The sequence below is a fragment of the Pipistrellus hanaki genome, assembly GCF_964339955.1.
Source record: "Pipistrellus hanaki genome assembly, chromosome: 3".
NCBI lineage: Eukaryota > Metazoa > Chordata > Mammalia > Chiroptera > Vespertilionidae > Pipistrellus > Pipistrellus hanaki.
The window spans coordinates 83,011,668-83,030,427 of NC_140505.1; the positions used below are offsets into that span (position 1 = coordinate 83,011,668).

The 18,760-nt window shown below is 40.4% G+C and overlaps 1 pseudogene across 1 annotated transcript; it reads right to left on the reverse strand.

The window, feature by feature from the left end:
- Positions 1 to 6,734: 6,734 nt before the first annotated feature.
- Positions 6,735 to 18,451, reverse strand: LOC311619660 (putative E3 ubiquitin-protein ligase UBR7; annotated as a pseudogene). Its single transcript has 2 exons — positions 17,579 to 18,451; positions 6,735 to 7,146 (listed from the first exon to the last, which is right to left on the reverse strand). The product of its transcript is annotated as a putative E3 ubiquitin-protein ligase UBR7 (transcript).
- Between the last annotated feature and the right edge of the window lie 309 nt (positions 18,452 to 18,760).

Here is an 18,760-nt window from a genome sequence, read left to right on the forward strand (position 1 = left end):
AGAATTGCTACATAACTCAGAGAACCAGTAACTTTTTTTTCAAATGAACAACACATGCCAGTACAAAATTATTCCTGGGTAAAGACTCATTCAACATTCACAGTAGACCAATGGATTTCAAAGTAACAGGATGAAAAGTTCATTGATATGGTTTCAGATTCAACATTGCAGCAAATCTTTTTTAGAAAATATATTTTTATTAATTTCAGAGAGAAAGGGAGAGGGAGAGAGAGAGAGAAAAACATCAATAATGAGATTCATCAATCAGCTGTTTCCTGCACAACCTTTACTGAGGATTGAGCCCCCAATCTGGGCATGTGCCCTGATGAGGAATTGAATCATTATCTCCTGGTTCATAGGTTGATGCTCAACCACTAGCCACACTGGCCAGCAAATCTTTAAGAAACTACCACTGGTTGAGTTTTGGTACAGTATCAAATGAAAATATCTATAACTAATGGCCTGGTTGCTAGGTCTGTGCACATTGAAAGGAAATTAATTAAAAGAAATATTCCACCCATGGCCAAAGGTGGAATTGCTGGGCCTCGTGAGGAAGCAGGCTCCTTTCTCTCTGGTCCAGGGTGCGTCACCCAAGAACCACTGCTGCCAAGTCACTGCAGCTTGGCAGCTCCTGCATTGAGCATCTGCCCCCTGGTGGTCAGTACGCACGTACAAGAGGCAACTAATCATTGACCTATTGACTGGTCAGATGGTCAGATGGTTGCTTAGCCTTTTGTATATATAGACTAGAGGCCGATGCACAAAGATTCAAGCAAGAATGGGCCTTCCTTCCTCTGGCTGCCAGCACCACCTTCGCTCCAGCCCAGAGCCCTCTTTCTGCCTTCCCACGCTGCCCAGAGGCCCGGCGTGGCTGGGGGCAGTGTGGAATGCCTGTGTCATCACCATGGCCGACGCTGGCTGCTCGGCGCCTGCATATGCAAATTAACCTTCCATCTTTGTTAGGTTAATTTGCATGCTCACTCCTGATTGGTGGGTGGGCATCATTTATGTATAGTCAATTTGCATCTTACTTTTTTATTAGTATAGATTATCTGAAAGGGCTAATAAAACACTCCCCTCTTTCCTAACTATGTGTCCACACATATTATCCTCGCCTGTGTCAACGAAAACACACATTCCAACAGATTCAATGTGGAAACAGATATGACAATTTTGCTGTCTTTTATTAAGCAAGACATTAAACAGAGTTGCAAAAATTGTAAAACAATGCCACTCATCTCACTAATGGTTTCTTTGTTTTGTTTTTATAAAAAGTGTATTTACACTAACATGTAATACGTTATTGTTATTTTCATGTTTTTACTCATTTTCATAAAAACATAAAAAGTATATTTATGTTAATGTAATATGTTATTACTTTTATATGTTCTTATTGATTTTAGAAAGAGAGGAAGGAAGAGGGAGAGAGAAAGAGAAACAATGATCAGTTGCCTCTTGTACGTGCCCTGCCTGGGGACTGAACCTGCAGCCTTGGCATGTGCCCTGACCAGGAATCAAACTAGAAACCATTCACTGCTCAGGATGATGCTCAACCAACCACACCAGCGAGGGCTTATTATGTTATTTTTAAAGTAAGTAGTTAAATCTAAATTTTCTCAGGTTAAGTGAAAATTAAGATGGTATATTGATAGATATAATCACATAAACCAAAGCTTTTGGGGGTCCTCAACAATTTTAAGGGTCTAAAAACAGCCTGAGATAAAAAAAAAAAAAAAAAGTTTGAGAATTGCTGGTGTAGCCTGTTTTGTATATGTAACCTCTATTCTTTTAAGGATTGTAACCTTATCTCATTTGGAACTCTTAGTGCTTACCAGGACCTGGGAAAAGGAGTTATAGCTCACACCAGCTGACAGTTACTATTCATAGAAGATAGAGTGGATATTGAAGTATATATCACTTTTGTATCTTTCTCTTAGGGTGCTATGGGCCAAAGAGTACAACAGCCAGTCACCATGGCCCATAAGCAAAAGGGAAGCCATTCTCCACATTAACAAGATAGATTTCAAGTCATAAACCCAGCTGGAAATGTCCTATGGAACTATTTTAGATAAGCATTTCTAAACGAAGGAAGAATTTAAAGGCTTACTTAGAGCTAGAATTTAGGATTATTTTGATATTACAGTGACAGTTAAATAAACTTTATTTTGTCCTCTTGTGATTGCTGTTTGAGTTGTTTGCCTTTTTATTTCCCTTTGGTAAACCTATCCTACCGTGTTTCCCCGAAAATAAAACATCCTCTGAAAATAAGACCTACTTACAGGTTTCCTTCTGAGTGAAATATAAGGCATCCCCCTGAAAATAAGGCCCCCCTAGACTCTGTCTTAGAATGAAAATTAATTTACCATAAACTGGTCGCTAGGACCGCCCTGACTGGAGTCTAGCAACCAGTGACCTTACACGGAGTCCTGACGTCACTGCTGTGTGGAGGTGGAGCAGAGGTCAGAGGGAGAAAGGAGGAGACTTTCACAGATGCGTGTAGAAGAACAGGAGGATTACAGCGGATGGGATGCGGTGAAGGCGGTGAGGGCTGGTGTGTCTCTGGTGTGACACTACCTGATGCTCGCGGCCGCCCTCATGATGACTGAAGGTTCTCAGTCAGTGGCAGGCCCCAGCGGGTAAATGTCTGATAAAGGAGTAGGGGGGATGTCTGGTGAAGGTGTTCAGTGGCACAGGGGTGGGGGGAGGGGGATTACTTAAAATGACACAGGAGGATCAGAGGGGGCAATCAAAATGACACAGGAGGATCAAAATGGGTTACTAAAATGGTAATCCCCCTCTGATTCTCCTGTGCCATTTTGATTCCCCCCTCTGATACCATCTGTGTCATTTTAAGTGATCCCCCTACCCCAACTTGATACCCCAATTCCTTTTTTTTACCCCTAGAAATGAGTGCAAAAACAAAAAGCTACTCCGTGGAGTACAAGAAAGGAATCGTGGAAGACTCTTGGGGCCAAAATCTTACTGCTTTCTGCAAAGAGAAGATGTTGAGTATCCGATTGGTCCAAAAATGGCGAGCAGAGTATGGTAACTTCATTGAACAAGTGGACAAGGGAAATGCTAAAAAGCACAAGTGTGGATCAGGTCGGCAACCATTATTTTCTGAGCTGGAAGACCTGATCTGTGGATGGGTTGTTGACAAGAGAGCAAAGGCTTTGGTTGTGAATAGGGCTAAGATTCAATAATTTGCCCTTGCAATGGCACCACAGTTTGACATAGCCCCTGAAGACTTCAAAGCATCACAACACTGGCTGGATAATTTCCTTCAACGAAGTGAACTGTCTTTAAGAAGATCTACAACATTGTTTAGGTGGGAAGATACTCAAGTTATTAAGCGAGCACTTGCATTCAAATCCTTTATTGATGATGCTGACTTCTCTAAATACAATCTTTCCAACATGATTGCTATGGATGAAACTGCAGTGTTTATGGGCCAATCATTTCAAACAACAATTGAACAGCGGGGTGCCTTCTTAGTGCACATTCCCTCCATTGCTTACGAAAGTGCAAGTGTTTCCTGTACTTTGACAATTCATCTGGATGGCACTAAAATCCCACCTTTAATCATTTCTAAGAGCAAGAAGGAAAAGATTGAACGTGTTTTGGGCATTTTTATTCTTGAAACTAAAAAAGCCTGGGCCACACAAGCAGTTATAAGGAAATGGGTCAATTTAATGCTGCCGCTTGTTACGCGAGGGAGCCAAAGAGGTCTGCTAGTCTGGGATGCAGCCAGCACTCACCACGCTAAAGACATGAAGACGTTTCTTCACAAAAGAAAAATAGATCAGATAATGATTCCCTCAGGAATGACGGCCTATCTCCAGACTCCTGATATTGCAATAAACAAGCCATTCAAAGACAATTTGCGCATGGAAATTAATGGCTACATTGAAAATAGAATGGAGAGAAATCAGCATGGAAACTTTGTGAAACCTAAACTGCAAGAAGTTGTGACTTGGGTGAAGAATTCATGGGAGAAAATCACTGACAGTTGCATTGCAAATGCACTGCGAGCAGGCTACCTTGACAAGAAGTACTCACTTAAAGACAGTGCTATTGCTAAAAATGAGAGATTTGTTCCACTGATTCTGAAAGAAATGGAGTCACAAGAAATTCACCAGGAAATTCAGAAATTGGATTGTTATGATGATGTTCCAGAAGATGATGACATGATTGTCATTGAATAAATAAGTCAATTCTTGATACTGTAGGATTCACAGTTTGTCTGGTTTGTGTTGACAACTACCGTACTATCGTACCATATACAGGTAATAAATTTCCTTTATTTTCATTTAACAATAAATGTGTACCGTATTCTTCTTCATGGAAGAATAAGACAACCCCTGAAAATAAGACCTAGCGCATCTTTGGGAGCAAAAATTAATATAAGGCACTGTCTTATTTTTGGGAAAACAGGGTATATAATTATAGAGGAATATGAAAATTGTCCGGGATGCCATAACATCACAACCGCTCAGCAGGAGGCATGCACAGCAGGAGCAGGTGAGCGGGGATTGCCATCACCAGGAGGGCGCCCGCGTGGCCCAGCCCAGAGGCTGCCTGACCCAGGGGTGGTCCCCGGTGGAGGCAGCCCCAGCACACCCTGGCCTGGAGGCTGCCTGACCCAGAAGCCACCCAACCCGGGGGCGGCCCCCGGTTGAGATGGCCCCCAGTAGAGGTGCACACAGGCCCACTGTGCTGCCCAGCCTGGAGGCTGCCCAGCCCAGGGGCAGCCCCCAGCAGAGGCGAATGCAGGCCTGCCCAGCACTAATGTGACACTGCCTGTGTGTGTCCCTAGCCAGGGACATGACACTGTTTGACTGTGTCCCTGACCTCAACCCACAGGTTGAGAACCACTAGCAGGATTACCTAGGACCATCGGAAAACACAGATATTTATATTACGATTAATTAACAGTAGCAAAATTAGAGTTATGAAGTAGCAACGAAAATAATTATATGGTTGGGGTCATCACAATATGAGGAACTGTATTAAAGGGTTGCGACATTAGAAAGGTTGAGAACAAGTGCTCTAGAGTGCGTTTGTGTGTGTGTGTGTGTGTGTGTGTGTGTGTGTGTGTGTATTTTTTACATTGTATTCTCTTCATTAAGAATTCACATATCCGGTTTTACCAGTCGTCTTGCTTCTTGGGTTTCTCTACTATGTTCCATATAAATCCCCAAATTAACTTGCTCTTAACGCTGCCTAGGACAGCAATTTCAACCAGTGTGCCACTGTACATTAATGTGCTGTAAGAATTAAAACATGCAAGACCCATTTAGTCAGGGGCATTGACCTCTTTTCCTTAGATTGTCAAGTTTTTTTAAAAAATTATAACAGTCAACACAACAATCATTTTTTGGTGTGAATGAGTCAAAAGTATACCTTTGTTGGGGGTCAGATTGGCAAAAACTTTTATTTTTTGGTGTGCCACAGAATTTGAGTAATTGAGTAATGGGCCTTGAGATGAAAAAGGCTGAAAATTGGTGGCCTAGGAGAAGGACTAAGAGTGGTGAAGACAATGAGAGTGAAGTTATTTATAACATGCCACTGTTTAATAACTAAACATGATTTAGTGACTACTAATTTATACTTTTTAATTCCTTCACCTTTTTTCAACAAGCCTCCTTCTCTCTGGCAAACCATCAGTTTGATTTCTATATCTATGAGACTGTTTCTGTTTTGTTTGTATATTTATTTTACCCTTTAGATTTCATATTTAAGTGCCATCATACAGTATTTGTCTTCCTTTTACTTATTTCACTTAGTATAATATCCTCCAGGTTCACTCAGCTATCATAAGTGGTAAGATTTCATTTTTATGGCTGAGTAACATTCCATTAGATATCTGTACCACTACTGGTCTAGTGATGGGCATGTGGGTTGCTTCCATATCTTGGCTTTGTAAACAATGCTGCAATAAACATAGAAATGCATATATCCTTTTGAATTATTATTTTGGGTTATTTCCCAACTATTTTGAATTAGTTTTATTTAATTTTACAGGAGCCTGGTTGGAGTTTAGTATGTTATTGTAAGTCTAGTAACAATTCTACAGAAATGGACATACAATGCCAGAATTTCTTCAAAGCAACTAATACTTTTGCATGAAACATGCATTAACTGCCACATGTAGGCCAAAATCAGGCTCTGTCCAATATAGTCAATAAGAAAACTAGTTGTGAACAAAAGGTTTTAAAAAGAGAGATTTTCTGGTTAACATAAAAGAAGGAAGAGTACCTTTCATCAAACTAGCCCTTGAGCACGGGATGATTTGTATTATTAAGTTGCACAGGATTGCATCTTCTCTGAGACCTGGTCCTGACCTATCATAAGAAGTAAGTAACTTTCTGGTAGTTAAATAAAACATTTGAGAGGTTATAAACTTTCAAGACACAAAGGTCCAATACTTGTGTAACATTGTAAATGGGGTGCAGACATCTTGACTTGGAAGAGTTCCCAAGCTGGAGATTATAAACATCCTCTAAGATACCCTGAGCTTTCCAACTTAGCCTGTTTACTGTTTTTTTCTATAAGGCCATTCCAGGCCACACAAGCATCTCCTGTGACCATAAGATCTTCCAACTCCATATATCACTCTTCAGTAGGATCTATAATTAGGTGTGATGCAGAAAAACACTGGATGTACCATTTCTTTGAGGCCTTGACTTCCTGTAGTTCTCATTCATCTCATCTAGGAATCAGTGGACACTTGTCTAAGTGGTGGCCTGTATGAGAAAACTCCATACTCCATTCTGGCTGCAATGACACTGCATACCATCCACTTTTCTCTTTTTTTTTACTGAAATTCTTCAAAAAACTGAGGGATATTCTTTCTCTTTACAACCATGCCTTCATCAGCAAATCTCTTGAGATAGTCCTTAAGTTTAGTCTTAAGTTATTACAGTGACAAATAAGTTCCACTTGTTGAATTCTGTTAATGCTGTTAAAGGTGCCCATTAAAGGATTTGCCTTGTCAACTGCCTGCTCAACCTTGCCCTTATTTTCATAAGTGAGAACTTATCATATTCAGGAGTAGGACATCTAGATCTCCATACATTTTCATACATCTTTTCAGGTACATAACTTGCTATGCCAGTTCAGAGGCCAATAGGTGGCAGTGTCTCTCTTTATAAAACACAGGTATTTTTCCACATTTAACCCAATTTTATTCATGCTTGCCTTGGGATAAGGAATAAATAATTCATAAAAAATATATAGCAAAAATAGAGGATCCAAGATGGCTGCGCCCAGGTAAACACCTAGCCGCAGCCGCACACAACAATTTCAATAAAATACAACTAAAATATAAAATGGACATTACCCAGAACTACAGGAAAGTTGACTGATTGGAAATTCTACAACGAGAAGCAAGGAGAAAACCAGAAGGAAGCGCGGAGGAGCTGTAAAAGCCCAAAGGAACGGAGACACGCGGCGCGCGGAGAGGACTGAGCCGGAGAGGAGGGAGGCCGAGTGCCTGGCTGGCGTTCCCTAGCGGGAAGGAGATAAACTCCGACTGTGTTGGGCCCCAGTTTTGACTGCTCTGAACCCCAGTTCTAGGCCAGACCCCGGGGACCCAGGCTCATCCATAGGGAGCTGGGCTGTAAGGCGGAACCCCGGGGAAGCTGTGAAAGGAGGTCCGGGCGGCATGCACATTGCGTGCAGAGAAGGGACGGTCGGCTGTGCCGCGGGATTGCTCTGGCCGGAAGGAGACTGGGGCTCCAGTCTGCTCTGAACGCCACCTCCAACTCCACTTCCCACTGAACTGAACCCCAATACCGGGCTCATTGGGGGAGAGCATAGACTGTTTGGCAGCAGGCGAAAATCGAGGGCACCTATCTCTCAGAGATGCTTGAAGCGAGTACTGAAGGACCCTGAGACTCAGGAGCCGCATAGGGCGGGGCTGACGGAAGCCAAGGCTGTAGGCTCCACCCTGAAATCCCGTCCCATCTGTAACTGCGAAATGCGACAACGAAATAGATCACAAACAAAAGAAATGGAGGACAAAAAGCGACTGGATATAGAGTTCAAATCTATGCTTATTAGGTTTTTCAAGAATTTCCTAGAAAAGATGGATAAGACCTATGAGGATATGAAAAGAGATCAACAAGAATTAATAAGGAGTCAACAAGAAATGATAAGGGATCAACAAGAAATAAAGAATACATTGTCTGAAATAAAAAATATTCTACAGAGTCCTAAAAACAGAATGGAAGATTGCAAGAATCAAGTCAAAGATTTGGAACATAAAGAGCCAGAAGACACTCCTCCACAGAAGCTAGAAGGCAAGAGAATCCAGAAAATTGAAGATAATGTAAGAAACCTCTGGGACAACTTCAAGCGAACCAACATCAGAATTATGGGGGTCCCAGAAGATGAGAGAGAGCAAGATATCGAAAACATACTGAAAGAAATAGTGACAGAAAACTTCCCCCACCTGGTGAAAGAATTAGACTTACAAGTCCAGGAAGCGCACAGAACCCCAAACAAAAGGAATCCAAAGAGGACCACACCAAGACACATCATAGTTAAAATTCCAAGAACAAAAGACAAAGAGAGAATATTAAAAGCAGCAAGAGCAAAGAAGGTAGTTGCCTATAAAGGAGCACCTATATGATTGTCAGTTGACTTCTCAACAGAAACAATGCAGGCCAGACGGGAATGGCAATAAATATTCAAGGTGATGAATAGTAAGAACCTACAGCCAAAGATAATCTACCCAGCAAAGCTATCACTCAGAATCGAAGGTCAGATAAAGAGCTTCACTAATAAAAAAAAGCTAAAGGAGTTCATCAACACCAAACCAGAATTATATGAATTGCTGAAGGGGGTTCTTTCAGAAGAGAAAGTAAATAAAGATTAAAATTATGAACAACAAATACGTAACTATCAACAAGTGAATCTAAAAACCAAGGAAATTTTAAAAATCTGATGAACAATATTAACTGTTGAATATAATAGAATCAGAGGTATGGAAGGGGAGTGAACTGACGATTCTTGGGGAAAAGGGGAGAGGGGGATGTGGGAAGAGACTGAACATAAACTGTGCACCTATGGATGAGGACAATGGGGAGTGGGGAAAGGGCAGAGGGTGGGGTGGGAACCTGGTGGAGGAGAGCAATGGGGGGGGGGAAGGAACATTTGTAATGATATGAACAATAAAAACTTATTAAAAAATAAAAAAAATGATCTCTTTAAAAAAAAAAAAAAATATATATATATATATATATATATATATATATATATATATATATATATAAAATAAAATATGTCTTATCATATACAACTTTTAAAGTACAATAATGGAAAAAGTCCCCAAAGAGAGAAACCAAGATGGCAGCATAGGTAAACACCTGAACTTGTTGCCTCACACAACTACAACTAAAAGACAAAATAGACATCATCCAGAACCACAGGAAGGCTAGGTGGAAATTCTACAACTAGAAGGGAAGAGAAAAGCACACTGAAACTCAGAGGAGGTGCGGAAGTAAAGTGTGGAGGAATGAAGGTACTTGCACATGGAAAGGGCTGGCAACTGTGTAAGCAGTTGTCTTTTTCAATCAGGAGGGAGACACAAGCTCCCGACTACTCTGAACTCCAGTTCTGAGTGAGACTCTGGGAACCCATACTCATATGGGGAGAAACTGGACTGCCTGGCAATGGGCAGAACTCAAAGGCAGCTTTCTCTCAGAGGTGCTTGCAGCGATAACTGTGGGACACTGAGACCCGGGGTCTTTTTGGGCAGGGCTGACAGGAAGCCATTGCTGTTTTCTCTGTCCTGTTGATTCCCTGAGACCCCGTCCCCCTCCCAAATTTACAACCCACCCCAGCTGTGTGTAGAGGCTTTTGCATATGAATGACCTGGCCCTTTGCAATCTAAAATTACCCAACAAACTGTAGCTGGGTCAGAGAGCCCCAGAACTTACAAAAGAAGGCTTAAGGATCCACAGCATCTTGCATTGCTTTACAGCTGGGCCTCAAAACCCAAAAAAAGAGGAATCTGAATATCTCTCCATAGCTCCTGCTGGGTGGCCTCAAGCAGAGGCTAAATTTGCACCTTCTTGGAGATCCAAGAGCCAGTGTATCCAGAGGTCAGAGTGGGACCATCAGATTACAACTTCTCAGATTCCTAAGAGACACACTCAGGGGGCAGACTCAGTGAGCACCAAAGCTGCACTGAAGCAAGTCTTGCCCCATAAGGGTGTCTCCAGCACAGAAGTTCTCCCATCATAGACACAATGATCCTCACAGCCAACTGGCCTGGAGGTCAATTGCCCCCAGTGATACCAACAACAATCAAGGCTTAACTGCAACAAGACTGTGCACACAACCTAAAAGGGATGCACTAAGAGTGTTCACCTCAGGTAACTAGGGAGGCTGAGCCACTGGGCCCTATCGGATACCTAGCACACAAAGCCATTTTATCAACACAGGGAAGCAGCCAAAATGCAGAGACAAAGAAACAGCTCACAAATGACAGAAATGGAGGAAAGCAAAATATTGGATATAGAGTTCAAAACCACGATTGTAAGGTTATTCAAGAATGTTCTAGAAACCACCAATAAATTTAGTGAGACTCTCAAGGATAGGAAAAAGGATCAACTAGAAATTAAGCATACACTGACTGAAATAAAGAATAATATACAGAGATCCAACAGCAAACTAGAGCCATGGTTGGCAAACTGCGGCTCGCATGCCACATGCGGCTTTTTGGCCCCTTGAGTGTTGTTCTTTCACAAAATACCACAGCCTGAGTGAGTTTATTTTGAAGAGGTGGTGTTAGAATAAAATTAAGTTAAAAAAACTTGGCTCTCGGGGGAGAGAGGTAAGATGGCGGAAGAATAGATGGGCAGATTCTGAGCCCTCTCCCGAAGCAGAAAGAGAGAGCAACTGATGGTCTTGTGCTGTGAGTGTTTATTAGCAAGCTGGGAGACAGCGAACACCAGAAGAAACTGCTGGGGGGCCGCTGACAGAGGTACCCCTCACAGGGAAGCACCCACGCGGGCTACTTCCCTGCCCGGAGCTACCTACCGGCTTGGACGGGGAAACCTCGCCATCTTGAGAGGAAGATAGGATCGTGTCAGAGGCCTGAATATCCACAGCCACAGCGACCACCAAGCAGCTGTGACCCTCAGAACGCGGATCCCAGGCGACGCAAACACCTGACTGCACTGGAGTGCCCCACTGCTCGGCGAAAAGGAAAGAGAGAGAACTACACAACCAGACATCCTAGATCATGGGGAGACCAAAAAACAGCCCGCATATGAAAGAAAAGCAGGCTTCACCAGAAAAGGAAGTAAACGATATAGAAGCAAGCAACCTACCAGAGCAAGAATTCAGAATAATGATCATAAGATGGCTAAAAAGAATGGAAGACAAATTTGACAATATGAGTAAGACCCAAGAGGAAATGAAGAAGAACCAAGAAGCAATGAAAAATGACATTGCTACTGTAAAGAACTCAATAGAAAGCATCAAGAGTAGATTAGAAGAAGCAGATGACCGCATCAGAGAGCTAGAAGACAAGATGGAAAAAAATACCCAATTAGAACAGCTTCTGGAAAAAAAAATTAAAAAACAGGAGGAAAGTCTAAGGGAACTTTGGGACAATACAAAACAAAACAATATTAGAATAATAGGGGTTCCAGAAGGGAAGGGAATTGAGGAAGACATGGAAAACGTATTTCAAGAAATAATCACAGAAAACTTTCCTGAGATAGAGAAGAAAAAAACCCACACAAATCCAAGATGCTCGCAGAGTCCCAAGCAAAATGAACCCCAGAAAACCCACCCCTAGGCACATTATAATTAAGCTGGCAAATACCAACGACAAAAAAAGAATTTTAAAAGCAGCCAGAGAGAGACAGAAAGTTACATATAAAGGAACCCCCATCAGACTAGCAACTGATTTCTCCACAGAAACTTATCAGGCCAGAAGGGAATGGGATGAAATATACAAAGTCATGCAAAGGAAGAGTCTGAATCCAAGAATACTGTACCCAGCAAGGCTATCAATCAAAAGTGAAGGTGAAATCAGGAGCTTCACAGATAAAAACAGACTAAGGGAATTTATCTCCACCAAACCAGCAATGCAAGAAATGCTAAAGGGTCTACTGTAAAATTAAAGAAATTGAAAGCAAAGAAGGAACACAGGGGTATAGAATAAAAATGGCGTCAAATCAGTATCTATCAATAATAACTTTAAATGTAAATGGACTAAATGCTCCAATCAAAGGACATAGGGTAACGGATTGGATAAGAAAACAAGACCCATATATCTGTTGTCTACAAGAAACCCACCTCAGAAAAAAAGATGCACACAGACTGAGGGTGAAGGGATGGAAAAAGGTTTTCCAGGCGAATGGAAATGAAAAAAAAAGCTGGGGTAGCAATACTTATATCTGACAAATTAGATCTCAGAGTGAAGGACATAACAAGAGATAATGAAGGCCACTTCATAATACTAAAGGGAGCAATCCAACAAGAAGAAATAACCCTGGTAAATATATGTGCACCCAATACGGGAGCACCCCAATATATAAAAAAACTGCTGGAGGACATTAAGGGAGAGATTAATAGCAATACAATCATAGTAGGAGATTTTAATACCCCACTGTCACCCTTTGACAAATCATCTAAACAAAAAATCAGCAAAGAAATATCAATCCTAAATGACTCGCTAGACCAGATGGAATTAATCGACATCTTCAGAACATTCCACCCCAAAGCCACAGAATATACATTCTTCTCAAGCGCACATGGGACATTCTCAAAGATAGACCACATTTTGGGACATAGGCAAAGTCTCTTCAAATTCAAAAAGATAGAAATCATATCAAGTATCTTCTCAGATCATAGTGGCATAAAACTGGAAATTAACTACAATGAAAAAAATCCAAAGAAATCAAACACATGGAGACTAAACAGCATGCTATTAAACAAGGACTGGGTTACCAAAGAAATCAAGGAAGAAATTAAAAACATCCTGGAAACAAATGACAATGAAAACACAACTATCCAAAATCTATGGGACACAGCAAAGGCAGTTTTGAGAGGGAAGTTCATATCCCTACAAGCCTATTGCAAAAAACTGGAAAAAATGGTAACAAATGATCTAACTCTACAACTCAAAGAGTTAGAAAAAGAGCAACAAGAAAAGCCCAGTATAAGCAGAAGGAAGGAAATAACAAAAATCAGAGTGGAGATAAATGACATAGAGACCAAAGAAACAATACATAAGATCAACAAAACCAAGAGCTGGTTCTTTGAAAGAATAAACAAGATAGATGGACCTCTAGCCAGTCTAACCAAGAAACAAAGAGAGAGGACTCAAATAAACAAAATCAGAAACGAAAGAGGTGAAATAACAACAGACCACGCCAAAATACAAAGGATTGTTACAAAATACTATGAACAACTCTATTCCAACAAACTGAACAACCTAGAGGAAATGGACATATTCCTAGAAAAATACAACCTTCCAAAACTCAATCAGGAAGAATCTAAAAATCTCAATAGAGCAGTGACTTGGGAAGAAATTGAAACAGTCATCAAAAAGCTTCCAGCAAACAAAAGCCCAGGGCCAGATGGCTTCACAGGAGAGTTTTACCAAACATTCAAGGAAGAACTAAAACCTATGCTCCTCAGACTATTCCAAAAAATTCAAGAGGAAGGAACACTTCCAAACTCCTTCTATGAAGCCAGCATCACCCTAATACCAAAACCAGATAAAGACAACTCAATGAAAGAGAATTACAGGCCAATATCCCTCATGAACATAGATGCCAAAATCCTCAACAAAATTCTAGCAAATCGGCTCCAGCAGAGCATCACAAAGATCATACACCATAACCAAGTAGGATTTATTCCAGGAATGCAAGGTTGGTACAATATCCACAAATCAATAAATGTGATACATCACATAAACAAGTTGAAAGATAAAAATCATATAGTCATATCAATTGATGCAGAAAAAGCATTTGATAAAATCCAACACCCTTTCCTGATAAAAACTCTCAACAAGGTGGGAGTACAAGGATCATACCTCAACATAATAAAAGCTATATATGATAAACCCACAGCCAACATCATACTCAATGGGCAAAAACTAAAACCATTCCCTCTAAGAACAGGAACAAGACAGGGATGCCCACTATCGCCACTCCTCTTTGACATAGTACTGGAAGTACTAGCCATTGCAATTAGACAAGAGGAGGAAATAAAAGGCATCCAAATTGGAAAAGAAGAAGTAAAGTTATCCTTATTTGCAGACGACATGATATTGTATATAAAAAACCCAAAAGACTCCATTAAAAAACTAATTGGCTTAATAAATGAATTTGGCAATGTAGCAGGATACAAAATTAACGCCAAGAAATCTATGGCATTTCTATACACCAAGAGCGAATTTATAGAAACAGAGACTAAAAAAGCAATTCCATTTACCATCGCACCAAAAAAATTAAGATACCTAGGAATAAACTTAACTAAGGAAGTAAAGGACCTATACGCGGAAAACTACACGACACTGAAAAAAGAGATAGAGGAAGATGTAAACAGATGGAAGAACATACCATGTTCATGGATTGGTAGAATCAACATCATCAAAATGTCCATACTTCCTAAAGCAATCTATAGGTTCAATGCATTCCCCATTAAAATACGAACAGCATATTTCACTGACCTAGAAAGAACTCTCCAAAAGTTCATTTGGAACAATAAAAGACCCCGAATAGCCACAGCAATCCTGAGAAAGAAGAGTAAAGTAGGAGGGATCTCAATACCAGACTTCAAACTGTATTACAAAGCCACTGTTCTCAAAACAGCCTGGTACTGGCACAAAAACAGACATATAGATCAATGGAATCGAATCGAGAACCCAGATATCAACCCAAATCACTATGCTCAATTAATATTTGACAAAGGAGGCACAAATATACAATGGAGTCAAGACAGTCTCTTCAATAAATGGTGTTGGGAAAATTGGACAGATACATGCAAAAGAATGAAACTAGATCACCAACTTACACCATACACAAAAATAAACTCAAAATGGATACAGGACTTAAACATCAGACGGGAAACCATAAAAATACTAGAAGCATCCACAGGCAACAAAATCTCAGACATATGCCTAAAGAACTTCTTCACTGATACTGCCCCTAGGGCAATGGAAGCTAAAGAGAAAATAAACAAATGGGACTACATCAAAATAAAAAGCTTTTTTGCAGCAAAAGAAACCATCAACAAAACAACAAGAAAGCCCACTGTGTGGGAGAACATATTTGCAAATGTTACCACTGATAAAGGTTTAATCTCCAACATCTACAAACAGCTTATACAACTAAATAAAAGGAAGATGAATGATCCAATTAAAAAATGGGCAATGGACCTATAGAATATTTTCAAAAGAAGACAGAAGGAAGGCCAAAAGGCACATGAAAACATGCTCAAAGTCACTAATTATCTGAGAGATGCAAATCAAAACAACAATGCGGTACCATCTCACACCTGTCAGAATGGCCAACATCAACAAATCAACAAACGACAAGTGTTGGCGAGGTTGCGGAGAAAAAGGAACCCTCGTGCACTGCTGGTGGGAATGTAGACTGGTGCAACCACTGTGGAGAACAGTGTGGAGTTTCCTCAAAAAACTGAAAATGGAACTCCCATTTGACCCAGTAATCCCACTCCTAGGAATATATCCCAAGAAACTAGAAACACCAATCAGAAAGGATATATGCACCCCTATGTTCATAGCAGCACAATCTACAATAGCTAGAATCTGGAAACAACCTAGGTGCCCGTCAGCAGATGATTGGATCAAAAAACTTTGGTACATCTACACAATGGAATACTATGCTGCCATAAAAAAGAAGGAATTCTCATCATTTGCAGCAACCTGGATAGAACTAGAGAACATCATGCTGAGTGAAATAAGCCTGTCAATGAAAGAGAAATACCACATGGTCTCACTCATTTATGGATATTAAAAAACATTATAAACTGACAAACCAAAAGATAGATATAGAGACAGTAAAGCAACAAGTAGACTGTAAAATTACAGTGGGGAGAGTAGGGAGATCTGGGGGAGATAAGAGATCAACCAAAGGACTTGTATACATGCATATAAGTACAACCAATGGACACAAAACTCTGGGGAGGGAGGGTATGTATGGGGGGGGCAATGTTAAAATATGTACACAGATAATAATTTAATAAAAAAAAATTAAAAATTAAATAAATAAATAAATAAATATATATATACCCAACCAAAAAACAAACAACAACAACAAAAAAAACTTGGCTCTCAAAAGAAATTTCAATTGTTGTACTGTTGATTTTTGGCTCTGTTGACTAATGAATTTGCCAGCACTGGACTAGAGGATCACAAGAATCAAGTCAAAGATTTGAAATACAAGGAAGCAAAAAACACCCAACCAGAAAAGAAAAAAGAAAAAACAATCCAAAAATATGAAAATAGTGTAAGAAGCCTCTGCGACAACTTCAAGCATACCAACATCTGAATTATGGGGGTGCCAGAAGAAGAGAAAGAGCAAGATATTGAAAACATATTTGAAGAAATAATGACAGAAAACTTCCCCTACCTGGTGAAAGAAATAGACTTACAAGTCCAGGAGGCACAGAGAACCCCATACAAAAGGAATCCAAAGAGGACCACACCAAGCACATCATAATTAAAATTCCAAGAGCAAAAGATAAAGAGAGGTTATTAAAAGCAGCAAGAGAAAAACAATTAGTTACCTACAAGAGAGTACCCATATGATTGTCAGCTGATTTCTCAACAGAAACTATGCAGGCCAGAAGGGAGTGGCAAGAAATATTCGAAGTGATGAATAGCAAGAACCTACAACCAAGATTACTCTACCCAGAAAAGCTATCATTCAGAATTAAAAGTCAGATAAAGAGCTTCACAGACAAGAAAAAGTTAAAAGAGTTCATCACCACCAAACCAGTATCATATGAAATGCCGAAGAGTATTCTTTAAGAAGAGGAAGAAGAAAAAGGTAAAGATAAAAATTATGAACAACAAATATATATCTATCAAAAAGTGAATCTAAAAATCAAGTCAATAAAAAATCTAATGAACAGAATAAACTGGTGAATACAATAGAATCAGGGGCATAGAAAGGGAGAGGACTGACAATTTTCTGGGGGAAGGAGATATGGGGGCGTTTGGGAAGAGGCTGGATAAAAATCGTACACCTATGGTTGAGAACAGTGAAGGGGTTAAGGGCGGGGGGGGGGGGGGGAACGGGGTGGATGGGAGCTATGGGGACAAAAAGAGGACCAACTGTAATAATATTAACAATAAAGATTTATTTTTAAAAAATAAAGTACAATAATGGTGTGCCTTACTTACTCCCATGCACATTTGCCTAACATTACAGTTGTTTTTTTATTTTTATTGTTGAGGGTATTACAGATGTCCCTCTCCCTATCCCTACTCTATGCTCCCCTTCATCTGGGTCCCACTGCATCCCAGGCCTTTACCTCATTATTGTCCATGGGCTATGCATATGTATATATAAATTCTTTGGTTAATTAAAAAATTAGTTTTAAACTCCTGAAGTTTGCAGCCATCCTGTGATTTTGTGTTAAGACATTGATTCTTAAGCACTGTCTGGTGGTCAGCTTCAGAACTAGAGCTGGTTCATGGTTTATTAATCTTCTCTGCTTTAACTTCCTTCACAGCATCCTTTTTATGTTATGGAACATCCTCTTTGAAGGTAATATCTTGATGATCTTCATTTCCAGGTTTGATAACTTCCTGATCACCTGTTACACTGACGTTCAGCACTAACCCACCATCCTCTGCAGATACTTTGGTTACTGACAATTGTGCAGCATAAGCCCATGAGAAAGAGCAGCACTTCATACAGGCCTGGCATACCATTTCTTAGAAATCCCCACTCTCAGGGGGAATGGCACTTCCATGGAACCAGTCTTCTTACACTACATACTGGATCAACTCATCTGGAATTTCATTTTCAGGATCAGGGTAAGGTCTGTTACAAATGCAGTACAATCCAAAAAAGATGTCATTATAATTATTGCCAGAATTTATCTCTGCATTGTCAGGAAATAATTTGCATTCCAAATGTTTAAACTTGCTGTTTCCTCGGTCATAATGAAAATTTCTTTTTGTGTATAGTTCAAATACTTTATGACTTCCATGACATTCAAAACTGCAAGCTAGGCAAATTCCTGCTGGTTCTTCTCTTGCAGGGGTGCAGGTACTAACTACAGGTATATGGTGCTTGTCTCTTTATTGTGCTGCAAATAGGAACACTTCTTGGGGTCGCTGCTGCCCAGTATGGCACACACCTCATTTTCCAACTCTTCCTCGACCAGCCAGCAATACCATGGGCTCCAGCTCCCACTGCTGCCCAGTGACCTCCGCTCCAGCCATCCTCAGCTGTCATGGGACAGCAGGAAGAGCAGCCACGAGAGGCGTGGCTTTGGGTTTCTTTTGATATATATGGAGAAGTGGTGGGCTATACGGCAATTCTAATTTTAATTTTTTTTTTCAGGAATCTCCATACTGTAGTGGCTGCATCAATCTGCGTTCCCACCAACAGTACACAAAATATACATTGTATTTACCCATAGTTTTGTTTGCCATAGTCTTCTTTCCTTCCTGATGTTCCAAGGTTTCTTCTTTGATCTTTTCCCTCCGTTAGATACCATCTTTTAGGTATTAAGTTCTCTGATGACCAAT